Genomic DNA, 13,664 nt, shown 5'->3' with positions numbered 1-13,664 from the left:
TCTGTAAAATGGTGCAGACTTTAGTGCATTTTGCATTGTAGTAACACAAATGCGCTGACCCAAGTTTAGCTGTGAACTTGCATCTGCTCTTAAGACAATGCGTTAGTGAAAGGTGGGTAGAAATGCATTCTGGTGAAAGGGATCCCCCTTCATGTGGTTTCAGTGAGTGACTGCACATGCCTGCAGGGATGTGCATGTGCTTTCCTTGCAACCCACCATTTGCCCCTCAGATGGACGCCCACAGGGCACTTCCCAACAGCTCCTTGGCGTATGAGCCCACATCTGTATAGAGTACATGTGTAGAGACAACATGTTCTCTCATTTGCATAAAGCCATGCCCCCATTGCAATAGGGGGACACCCCTTAAGATTGTGGTGGCTCACCGGGTGAAATGCATTACAGAAGGGCTGTACAGGTTTCTGAAGTCACTTCTGTAATCCAAATGTGCCCCAGCACTCAGAAATCTGATGAACATGCACATTGCACTCTGGGGCGCTAAGTGTAATTTAGCCATAGAGATTGTATTATGGATGTGGTGGTATTGTACCACTCTGAACTGTGTTGCAAACTTAAATATTATACCTGAATATTAAAGTCTGTTCACCTAGTGCAAACAATGTGCTGTTCCTAGTGCCTTCGTAAAGCCAAACCTGCACTGAAATTAGGACCATGAGTGAAAGACAGATTGGCAGTATGATGCCACTTCTTCTCATTTTCCGGTGCATGCAACAACTTGGTTTTCATTTGAAAGACGGGTATAGCTCCCCTGATGCCAGGTGCAATGACTGACTACAGCTATTCGCACTGAGATGTCTAGTTGTCCATGGGAGACCATTCCCCCCTGTTCAAGAGGCGGTTTCGTAGATTTTACTGCTGACCATGGAACACCTGGCTGCTTCTTTGTGTCCATGCCTTTCTCTGTAATATGGCTTGGGGTAGCGTGTTTTCTTATTGGCATGAGACAACACTGCTTTGCAGATAAGAGAACACCCCCTTAAGATAGTGCTGTTATGGACTGCATTTACATGGGGCATAGCCTTTGTGTCTGTGCAGTATCATAGATGCACAAATGTACAACATAGTGGAACAGCTGTAATTACAGCGAGACCAATCCCATTCAAAATTAAGTTTCAATCAAGAGATCAATAGCTATATCCAAGTGTGCCAATAGCTGAGTTTCATGGTAAAAATCTACATTTTCAATCTGATTGACCATGTCCCCACTGTCATGTACATAACCTCCAGTGCAAGACACAAAGTCTTCGAAAAAGCAATCAATTTACTTTCCCAAGGATTCAAGAAGTGAACTACAGCCAGAGACAACTGTCCTTCCTGGAGAAGGTTTGGCATCTTTGTGAATATTAGGGAGAGTGTACCATTTGGAGCTGAATAATTTTACCCACTACAGACGATATTTACAAGTTCCATTGCCATTTGTTTTTTTCATAAACACTATTACACAGTTTCTTTTGCACTCACTGTGTGATCAGCTGAGCGCAAATGTATCAGACTGTAAATACAATAACATATATATTGTTTAAAGATGTATCCATTGGCCCAGTCTCTTGGGGGCCGATTACGATGGGGGGAAGCCCGCCATGGCTGGGCCGGCAGTGAGGACCACCGGCCCGGCGGTGGGGGACTTCCCGCCATCACCCTAAATATTTCCACTGCCAAATTAGGATGGCGAGAGGAATGGGAAAGGTACCGCGGCGGACGGAAAGACCGTCCGCCATGGTCCCGCAAGGCGGTCCTTTTCCGCCCACTTGCCGGGACCAGGTACAATAGGGCAATGGCAGCGGTGCAGTGTGGGCACCGCCGTGGGTATTAGGATGCCTGCCTTTTTTGGCGGTGATGTCGCCGCAAAAAGACAGGTGGTGAATTCCTTTGAGGGCCCGTTGTGGGCACCCCGGGTAGATGGGGGGCAGGGTGGGTGCTGCACATGGAGGGTACTTATGGTACCCCCCTGCATTTGCATGTACAAGGTGGCAGGCACCGCACGGTGCCTGTCACATTGTACATACAAAAGCACAAAATGTTTTTTAACATTGTGGCAGGTGCTGCCACCCGCCGCAATGTTAAAATGCAGGATGCGTCCGCCAGTGTGGCGGACCATCGTAATCGGCCCTATCACCTATTGATGTTCTGATTAATACTTAATTTTAAATGTGATTGATCTCATTCTATATATAGTTGTCACACTTGGAACCCCTGTTGTTCATTCATAAATAAACACCCCTGCTTCAAGGTGGTATTTGGGCTGCCACTGTTGCATTTAAATATTATAGCCGCAGGTACAAAGGCAAAGCAGGACTGACTATGCGCCACATTAAGGTCGTTTAGTCCATCCTTCTCCTCTCCCCTCCCTGCACCCTTTGAATGTGGATTAAGGCAGTCCCATGCAGCCTACAAAAATGTCCCTGCACTCTTGTGCAATCACTAGCTGCACGAGTCTGGAGAGGCATCTCTTTCCCCCTTCAAAAGTAGACCACGGTTTTACCTGTACAGTGAAAGGTGGACCACCACATGAATCAGCCTGTGTCTTCATGTCCTCAATGCAGTGCAGATTTGCCACTGCTCTAGGAATAGGGCATTGGCTGTGATACAGCAGAATGTCACAGCCTATGCTCCACAGCGCAGAGAAAGATTGTGTGCTGTATCCATTATATGGTCCCTCTGATTCGATTCACCAACAGAAAGTTGTAGCAGCATATATCTTTATTGTACATAAGCATGATTTGATTACCTGACATGTAGGTATGTGCAAATGAAGTTTATCTAACATTACATCAACATTACATAACATCAGTACTGTGTTGCTACATGAAAAAGGAATACATTATGGTCTCACAAATAGGAACTTTTATGAGGTGCAGAAATAATGGATCGATTTATTGACAACGTACTATGGTGCTAACTTACATCCAAAAGGAATATAACATGGGTTTCAGTTTCTTTCACTTGCTCGTTTTATCAATATCGCATTTTTCTTCATTTTCTACATATGATAGATTCTCTAATGTATTCTGGTATATCTTTATTCTTTTATCCATCAAACCTCTCACGCATGCTAATTATGAGAGGCTAGGCATACCCTTTGGTGCCACTGCCAGTGCCCTTTTTATTTAGCATGTGTTTACAGGTACACGCTATTTTTTAAAACAAACACACTCTCTATTACTGCACTTCTCATCACCAATAACAACACAACGTGCTCCCTTCACACATTTTACCACCCTCCTGGAGATAACCACACATTCATCACACAACTCATGGAGATTAACTCCTCTAACAATGAAGAACAAAACATCAGCAATTATTCAACCAAAGAAACTGTTCTAAATTGTTAAAAACCAGACAAACGAAAAATTATTCCCCATCCTCTGACAATATATCACTAACTGTGATACCGTTGCCCCCATTCTTTGCCTAGAAAACCATGGTAATCACCACTGATATCTAGAATGCTCTCAAACTACTACAATGCGATCCCCCCCCTGTACCCCACCTCACTTGATCAGGAAGAATGATTGAGATACCCTCCCTGTTTTGCGATAAATAACACCTCTTGGTCCACCTTTATGAGCTTCAGTGAAAATGATTATTGACATCTCTAAAAAACTCCAACCACTTCAACAATCCCCTTACCTTCAAACTCCTCAGATAGATCATTCACTTCCTACTCATATTATGGACTAAGATTATCAATGCCTCACTCATCTAAGGGTCTATACTGGACTGCCTCAAAATTGGCCAGGTTACTCCTATCCTAAAAAAAACAGCACAGACCATTCAGACCCCCAACAACTCCCACCATATCTCCAACATCCCAACTTTGGCTTAACTCTTAGAAAAAAATTCTTACTTATAGCTTCGCAATGACATTGAGCTGTTCCATCATCTCCACCAATGCCGGTATGGCTTGCAACGGTGTCATAGCACCAAAACTGCCCTGGTCCACATTGTTGATGATGCCTAACCCTCACTCGATCAGAACAAATCTTGCCTACTAATCCTACTTGACCAATCTGCTGCATTTGACACGGTCAATCATGATACCCTTTTGAATCTATTAGCACACAGGATGGGTCTCTCCAGTACCATATTAAAATGGTTCTCCTTTTTCCTTCACAATATATCTCAGTGCATTTTAATCAACCACACACTTTCCGATCAGTTGCCAGTGTCTCTTGATGTACCCCAGGGTTCAACGCTGTTTAACCTATACATTTTGAGCCCCTAACCAAAATCCTCAAACTCACTCACATTTCCTACCACATGTATGTGGATGGCACTCAACTCTACATGAACATCATCACTCCAGATAACATCAGCATCCTCAATAACACCTTGACAAAATGCAACATTGGCTCACTTGTAACCACCTCAAACTCAATGCCCTCAAAACTAAATTCTTAATAATCCCACCACCCACCATCTCCCCCACTGTCAAAGACTGTCTCCCAAATCTTACATCTAGAACTGTACCCCGCGCATCAACTCTGCTAAATCCCTAGGAATAATTTTGGACACTGTCCTCTTCAAGCATAAACACATCAGTGCAGCCACCAGAGGAGCTAACCATCAACTCCATACACTAACAAAACAAACAACTTTCATTCCTTTGACTGACCTAAAAACAGTAGTTGAAGCTCTTGTGTTATTGAAATTAGATTATGGTAGTGCTACCTTTGTGGGCCTCCCGAAAATCACACTTGAACTACAGAAGGCTGCTTTGAATGTGGCAGCTAGGCACATCACTGGTTTAAAAAAGTGTTCATATCACCCCTCACCTCCAGTCACTAAAATGGCTAACATATGACACCAGGATCCATCTCGAAATTGCTAGTGTGACCCATGAATGGCTGCAGCACAATACCCCATCTTACCTAACCCAGAAACTGACCCTTTTGGATGGAAACAGATCTTCCAGAAGCACAAGCTCCAGACTAATAGTTACTTTATTCGATCAATTATTCATCATTGACATAAAATATACACAACATATTTACAGAAAAATATATTACACAATAATGTAAAATAGGCATCATATATACATCATAATTATAAAAATAAACATAGTATGAAAACATATTGTACTCTTCAATACAAACATATCTATAAAAACAACTCATTTATTCTGAGGGGCAAATTGGCTTATAAACCTTTGACCTAATTCATCCACTTATATTAAGGTCAGTTTATACTATCTAATGCACTCTAAAGGAGCACTCTTGTTATAGCCATACTACATAGTAGTGGACAAGAGCTTAGTCCCAATGCACCAGGCATAAACAAGTATTGTTTTAAAGTTAAAACTAGCCAATTACTTGTGTCAGATCTAAACACTTGCAGGGCTTCTGTCGGCCATTTGAATGATAGAAGTTGACACATCTTTTTCTAATCTGTGCATGAAGGGGGCAAAAAACCATAAACTGATCTACAGATTCAGAGCTAAGGCTACACACAGGGCACAATTGGGTTACAGTAGCATGCTTCCATTAGCTTCCGCTAAGGTTCACAGGAAACATCTCATATCTAAATTGCAAATGAAATGTATATGTGTGAGGAGACTTGATCTCATCCATAAAAATCACAAACAGGAAAGAAGTTTTACAATCTAAATACATATCAGTTAAGGTGCTAGGTGTGAAGGCATTCAAAGAAGGAACCTGAATATGATTCCAAATCTTGCTTCTTTCAGCATGTTTTTTCGAATCATCCCACAAGTCCCTCAAACCCAGTCTGACCAACCACTGCCTGACCTCCCAGAACCCCACTAATCGTCCTACTGCTTTATCAAGGATTTGTTCTTTAGCAACAGCTTCTTTGACTGGATTCTGAGTTTTGCTGGGCCATCATCTTACCCAGACCAAAAAAACCTGCAATGCAGCAATGTGTGTAAAGCTCTTTAGCCTGAGATCTAAGCAAACCAGCACCAGTGGCATATTTATTTGAAGATTAATTAATGATCCTATAAACTTGTTTCCACCAGCTTCATCCACTCCATGCCCCACAACTCAGCGCCATAGTGTAGCGACCAACCCTCTAGCCTGATTGATTTCAATTGCACGATAAATGGGATGGAAGACAATGGGGCCGATTAACAGAACTAATCTGAGATAAAATTCTAAACCTACTACTTTTGGTATTCACAGAAGGCATTTAGTAGTAGTAAAGTTAGGACTACGTATTGGACTTTGCTCATTCCATTACTTATGATTGACACTTTGGGGTCGATTACGATGGCGGACGGAAGGACGACCGCTGTCCTGGAGTAGGCGGAAAATGCCTTTTTTCAGTCTGCCTGCCGCGGGCACTCCGTCCGCCATATTAGGATGGGAAACACTGTCAAATGTCCGTACGCGGCAGAAGAGCACGCACCGCCGCGGAAGTACACCCGACACCGCGGCGGACGGAACCAATCCAGAGACACCGCCATACGGAATGACGTCTCCGACCGTCCTCCAAATCACGATGGCGGAAAACACACATAAAATCGCTGCGGAAAAACAACCTGCCTGAACACGGCGGAATCGCCACAGCGAAGATACAACCCATTGCTGAGATACACACCACAAGCAGATCGCCATCATGGACCCAGCGCTACACGCATTTCCGATACTCTTCGTGCTCCACCACCAGCAAGTCATGGCCCATCACCGATGACGACGCAGGTAAGCCAACACACCAATTGCTGTCGGAAGGGGAATACCTGCCAGGGCTGTGACGTAGGGAGGGGGAGTGTCATGTTTGTGAAACTGCCTTTACGATCGCACCAATATATCAACAATTCAAGTACACAACCAGGAATGACAACGACAAACCACGACACATGATTGACTTGCTTTATTAAACATAATAGTGGTATAATTGTACACTACCCAAGAGCATGGGCACTGGGTACAACAGAGCAGGTACATCTGAAGCAGCACATGAGGGCACAATGCAATATCAGAACAGCAACAGGGCAGTGTTTACAACAGAGCAGGTACATCAGAGGCAGCACATGAGAGGGCACAATGCAGTATCAGAACAGCAACAGGGCAGTGTTTACAACCGAGCAGGTACATCAGAGGCAGCACATGAGAGGGCACAATGCAGTATCAGAACAGCAACAGGGCAGTGTTTACAACAGAGCAGGTACATCAGAGGCAGCACATGAGAGGGGCAAAGTGCATCAACAGTCCATGGCAAGGCACAGGTACATCAGGGGCTGCACATGAGTGAGAGGGGCTATGTGCATCAACAGTCCATGGCACAGAACAGGTACATCTGAAGCAGCACATGAGAGGGGCTAAGTGCATCAACAGTCCATGGCACACAACAGGTACATCAGAGGCTGCACGTGAGAGGGGCTATGTGCTTCAACAGTCCATGGCACACAAAAGGTACATCTGAAGCAGCACATGAGAGGGGCAAAGTGCATCAACAGTCCATGGCAAGGCACAGGTACATCAGAGGCTGCACGTGAGAGGGGCTATGTGCATCAACAGTCCATGGCACAGAACAGGTACATCTGAAGCAGCACATGAGAGGGGCTAAGTGCATCAACAGTCCATGGCACACAACAGGTACATCAGAGGCTGCACGTGAGAAGGGCTATGTGCATCAACAGTCCATGGCACAGAACAGGTACATCTGAAGCTGCACATGAGAGGGGCAAAGTGCATCAACAGTCCATGGCAAGGCACAGGTACATCAGAGACAGCACATGAGAGGGCACAATGCAGTATCATAACAACAACAGGGCAGTGTTTACAACAGAGCAGGTACATCAGAGGCAGCACAAGTACTTGGGTCAAGCGCCCAGTCCCAAGGACAGTAACAAGGCAAGGGTGGTTACTATGGACAATCGAGACTCAAAGTCCAATTACATGTGAGTGATGGGAGCTACACCTCACAGCACAGAATCTGGTGGACTGCTTGAACTAGTCGATTCGGACACACTGCCAGCACCAGATACAGGAGTGTGAGACACAGCCACAGCTCGAGTGACTCACACATGAGCCATAGACCCAGACACACTGCCAGCACCAGAAACAGGAGTGTGAGACACAGCCACAGCTCTAGTGACTGACACATGAGCCATAGACCCAGACACACTGCCAGCGCCAGGAACAGGAGTGTATTAGACACAGCCACAGATGTAGTGACTGAGACATGAGCCATAGACCCAGACACACTGGCAGCACCAGAAACAGGAGTGTGTGACACAGCCACAGCTCTAGTGACTGACACATGAGCCATAGACCCAGACACACTGCCAGCACCAGGAACAGGAGTGTGAGACACAGCCACAGCTCTAGTGACTGACACATGAGCCATAGACCCAGACACACTGCCAGGACATGTCCCTGTACAGTGACCAACAAATACCATGCCAGCATCTGACACATGAGAGTGGCTGACACACACAGTGCCAGTACCTGAAACAGAAGAGGGCACAACTGACACAGTGCTACTACATGATGCATGACAGCGAACAACAGACACAGTGCCACTATCTGACACATGAGAGTGAACGGCAGCTGACCCACTAGGACCACTGAAATGATGAGCCACAGGACTCTATGGGCCAGGAGGCAGGTTGGCTCTGGGAGATGGGGACAGCTGTACTGGAGCGACATTGGGGTGGTCAGGTCTCACTGGTGTGTGTCTCCGTTTCTTTGTGAAATGTAGGGGCACCCTGGACATGACTGGACTGGTAAGTGTTGTGGCCTCATCAGACATCAAAGAATGATCATGTGCTTGTGGTGGTCTGCTCTCTGGGGACGTGCTGGACCCTGCTTGACGTTTGCTGTGGCCCTGCCTTCTCCCCTCTGCATCATGTGTAATGGGGGATGCAACAACAGTGTACTCCTTATTCTACTTCTGCGGGGTGTGGATGGGAGTTCAGGTATGTGGGGACTCAACCGCTGACACATGTGTTTTACGTTCCTTCAACAACATCAGCCTCAGGGCAGCCAGGGGTGATATATGCCTGTCCTTGATGGAGCTTGTGTCCATGGGAGAATCCTTGGCCCTGGGATGTGCCTTGGACGTAGGAGGTGTCCTGTCTCTGGAATGTCCCTGATCCCTGGGTGGTGCCCTGTCCCTGGGAGCAGACTTGTCCATTGTAGTGTACCTGTCCTTTGACGTGTCCTTGTCCTTGGGAGTGTCCCTGCTCTTGGGAGGTGCCCTTTCCTTTGAAGCGTCCTTGTCCTTGGTAGTGTCCCTGCTCTTGTGAGGTGCCCTTTCCTTTGTAGTGTCCTTGTCCTTGGGAGTGTCCCTGCTTTTGGGAGGTGCCCTTTCCTTTGTAGTGTCCTTGTCCTTGGGAGTGTCCCTGCTCTTGGGAGGTGCCCTTTCCTTTGAAGCGTCCTTGTCCTTGGGAGTGTCCCTGCTCTTGGAAGCTGCCCTTTCCTTTGAAGCGTCCTTGTCCTTTGGAGTGTCCCTGCTCTTGGGAGGTGCCCTTTCCTATGTAGTGTCCTTGTCCTTGGGAGTGTCCCTGCTCTTGGGAGGTGCCCTTTCCTTTGAAGCGTCCTTGTCCTTGGGAGTGTCTCTGCTTTTGGGAGGAGCCCTTTCCTTTGTAGTGTCCTTGTCCTTGGGAGTGTCCCTGCTCCTGGGATGTGCCCTTTCCTGTGTACTGTCCTTGTCCATGGGAGTGTCCCTGCTCTTTGGAGGTGCCCTTTCCTGTGTAGAGTCCTTGTCCATGGGAGTGTCCCTGGACATGGGAGGTGCCCTTGCCTTGGGAGTTCCTTTTGAGGGGGATGCATCTGTTACATGTGAATCTTTTTCCCCCAACACCCCTTGAGGATCCTGTGTGTCAACTCCAGTGTAGCTCATGTCGTGATGGGTGAAAGATTTCCCTGTCCTAGGGGATGGTGTTTGTGCCCTCCGTGCCCTGCCTTGCTGTCTGTGGCTGCTCCTAGTGCAATACCCCGAAAATTACGCCTGGCCTGAAATTTCACTCTCCCCTGAGACATCTAGTGGTGTGGATGGGGGAACAGAAGCAGCACCCTGTCCATGCAACTGAAGAATGGCTGACGACACAGTGTTTGCTAATGTCTGAACTGTTCTGTGGAGACCAGCAACATCGCCACGCATCCCCTCCATGAATGCTACCACCTGCCCCAACTTCCTATCGTGGTCTTGGAATGCATTGATCATGTTGGTCTGCCCTACACACATCTGTCGCAGCAGATCAACAGCCTCAGCACAAAGTACACTTTGTGGCACAGGGGCAGGGGCAGCGGTGCCTGCGCCAAAGGCAACTCTGCTCCCCCTACTCTGGCGAGCACGAGCTGTACTTGTTGCAGTTGGTGGCAGTGTGGGCCCTGTGTGCTGTGTACCGACTGAAGGTGTTGATTGCCCACTCCCTGTCTGTGACAACAGTGCTGACTCACCACCACCGTCTGAGGATGAGGACGATGGTGTCTCCACATGTGAGTCCTAAGGGACGGTTCTGTCCCCCTCTCCGGGGCTGCCATGTTCAGTGTCAGTCTGCGTGTGTGTCATCTCAGATCCGGATGCATTGCCACCACTCATCTCCGTCATCTGTGTGTCAGTGCCCTCGGCCATAGCTGGAAGAGAGGGAAGAGATGTTAACCTAAGTGCCACACTCACGTACTGAAGGTTACAAATTCACACCTTTCCTTACAGTCGATTGACATGTAGCACCCATCCTGCACACGAACCACCCCTACCAGACATCCTCACATCAAAGAACCGTGGGTGTCTGTGAAACATGTACATCATACAAACAGGGCAAGTGCATGCCGACCACCTCACATGTCATGCCATGGGACCACAGACCTCAACGGCATGTCCTGGAACCCTCAACTACAAATCCACTAGTATGTCCACCTGGCGGACATGGGTGCTAACGCTCACTCCGCTAATGGCACCAACATGCAATTAATGCAAATCATACGCACCACGGATGTCACTACTGTGTCTGTGCACGAATATATGCATGCACTCACAAGTTACAGACACATACAGTCTGCTTACCGCTAGTTTGCTGTTGATCCCCTCTCAGCCGGGCGGACAGGTCAGGATGCGTCACAGCAATTATACGGTGCATTAGAAGGGTCATGGTGCGTCGGGCAAGGCTGCTTGATCTTGGAATAATCCCCAGTGTCATCTTCGCTAAATTCCTGCTGAGCCTGGATATGTCGTCCCAATGCTTGTGGCAGTGTGTGTGTCGTCTATTGCACCCCCCCACTGCCCGTACATCACGTGCTATGGTCCTCCACGCGGCCTTGCGAAGGTGCAGCTGGACCTACCATGATGGGGGACAAGAGGGGAACGTCAGTGGACAGTTTGACATTCACAAACATCGTAGAAACACGTATCTTCATGCAGCCATGCTCAGTACAACACATGTGAAGGTCCCACAGCACACCACCAAGCTTGCAGAAGCCAGGATTCAGTGACCACCTCATGCCCACCAACATGTTACCCACTGCACTTACCACCTGTCCGGGGGCACCGTAGAGCCGTTCATAGTGGGTGAGCACACCGTCCACAAGGACATCCAGCTCCGCTGCGGTGAAGGGACGAGACCGGATCTCTCGCACTCTCTGCATGGCAAGGTCCAGGACTGTGGCACAACAGCAGCAGTTGTTGGATAGCTCAGGAGCAGCAGGTCGAGGTGACGGTCGCAGGCAGCAGTTGTTGGATAGCTCAGGAGCAGCAGGTCGAGGTGGCGGTCGCAGGCAGCAGTTGTTGGATAGCTCAGGAGCAGCAGGTCGAGGTGACGGTCGCAGGCAGCAGTTGTTGGATAGCTCAGGAGCAGCAGGTCGAGGTGACGGTCGCAGGCAGCAGTTGTTGAATAGCTCAGGAGCAGCAGGTCGAGGTGACGGTGGCAGTCAGCAGTTGTTGGATAGCTCAGGAGCAGCAGGTCGAGGTGACGGTCGCAGGCAGCAGTTGTTGGATAGCTCAGGAGCAGCAGGTCGAGGTGACCGTCGCAGGCAGCAGTGGCTGGAAGCAGTGAATGTGTGCAGAAGATGTTCACACATATATAGGGCCCTGAGCTTATATCTGTGGCACACGTCTGCAGCAATTGGTTTTCCCTGGATGCATCATTCAAAAAGAGCCAATGACTCGCCCTGGTGTGGCGGTGCACGGCTTCCGCTATTTTTTAATGCGCTTACGCGCCCCGCGTAACCTGTTTCCATTGGCTACATGTGAACGGACCGTCACGGTCACACACCGGCAACCACATGTGCGCACTACCGTGACGGTGCATCATTTGAAAATTATCACTCACAGGCGCCGCTATGTATGTAACACATACATTTAAATATGCAATTTGAAATGTCAGTTGATACCCCCCCTTACAGTCACATTGCGTCACCCACCGCCGGTCCTGGCAGGACACCCACTGCCGGATGCTGGCGGGGGGTGAAAGGCCTGTGCATTGAGGTCACCATGGCATGGGTGGCCCTGGCCGGTCACCCACCACCGGGTGCAGGCCAGTCACCCACCGCCAGTCCTGGCCGGTCACCCACCGCCAGTCCTGGCCGGTCACCCACCGCCAGTCCTGGCCGGTCACCCACCACCGGGTGCAGGCCGGTCACCCACCGCCGGGTGCAGGCCGGTCACCCACTGCCAGTCCTGGCCTGTCACCCACTGCCGGGTGCAGGCCGGTCACCCACCGCCAATCCTGGATAGTCACCCACCGCCAGTCCTGGCCGGTCACCCACCGCCAGTCCTGGCCAGTCACCCACTGCCAGTCCTGGCCGGTCACCGACCACCAGTCTGGGCCAGTCACCCACCACCAGTCCTGGCCGGTCACCCACCGCCAGTCCTGGCCGGTCACCCACCTCCAGTCCTGACCAGTCACCCACCACCAGTCCTGGCCGGTTACCCACTGCCGGATGCAGGCCGGTCACCCACCGCCGGGTAGAGGCTGGTCACCCACCGCCAGCCCCCGGCGGTGGGTGACCGGCCAGGACTGGCGGTGGGTGACCGGCCAGGACTGGCAGTGGGTGACCGGCCAGGACCGGCGGGCAGTGGTGGGTGCAGCAATGTGACCGTAAGAGGGGGTATCAACTGTCATTTCGAATTGCATTTCAAATGTATGTGTTAACCTGCACCGCCCCCGTGGAATGCGTGCACCGCCATAGCGACGCCAGTGAGTGATTAGTTTCAAATGATGCACCGTCGCGGTAGTGTGCACATGCATTATGCGGGGTGTGACCGGGATGGTCCTTGACCATACAGCATATGTCATGCTTAATTGCTGTGTCAACGATCATCTTCTGTGTTGGTGGAAGGTGTCCCCAGATGGCGTATGTACACACACTGCATGTCTCCGCACACATGTAATGTTCATAGTTGTACATGTGTGTCAGGACATGTCCAGAATGCTGCAAGAATAATGATGTCAAGTCAATGGACCGTGTCCACGTGTGACATTCATGTCCATTTGTTGCATGTGTGCTCATACTGTTGACCTTGCCAGTGGCTAGTGATGTGCACCCAAGTTGCGTCAGATGTGCATGGCGACGTGTTGACGTCTTGGTTTTGCGGACACACGTTTCCATTTGTACACATCTACACAATACATCAAGGGTGTGTACCCACATTCATAAGCTGTTGTGAGTGTGTGGTTTGTGTGTGCAAGTAACAATGATGTGGGTGTACATGCATTCTATGTATGCGTGTCTGTTGTTGTG

General features: G+C 49.0%; 1 protein-coding gene across 1 annotated transcript in view; it reads right to left on the bottom strand.

The window, feature by feature from the left end:
• Nucleotides 1-13,664, bottom strand: part of LOC144769022 (glycine N-acyltransferase-like) — a 190,137-nt gene that overhangs the window by 116,613 nt on the left and 59,860 nt on the right. The gene's annotated exons all lie outside the window — the stretch shown is intronic.

Source organism: Lissotriton helveticus, chromosome 1_1, assembly GCF_964261635.1.
Source record: "Lissotriton helveticus chromosome 1_1, aLisHel1.1, whole genome shotgun sequence".
In the NCBI taxonomy this organism is placed as follows: Eukaryota; Metazoa; Chordata; class Amphibia; order Caudata; family Salamandridae; genus Lissotriton; species Lissotriton helveticus.
Note: the sequence above shows the minus strand (reverse complement) of the source record. Positions and strands in the feature narration are given on the sequence as shown.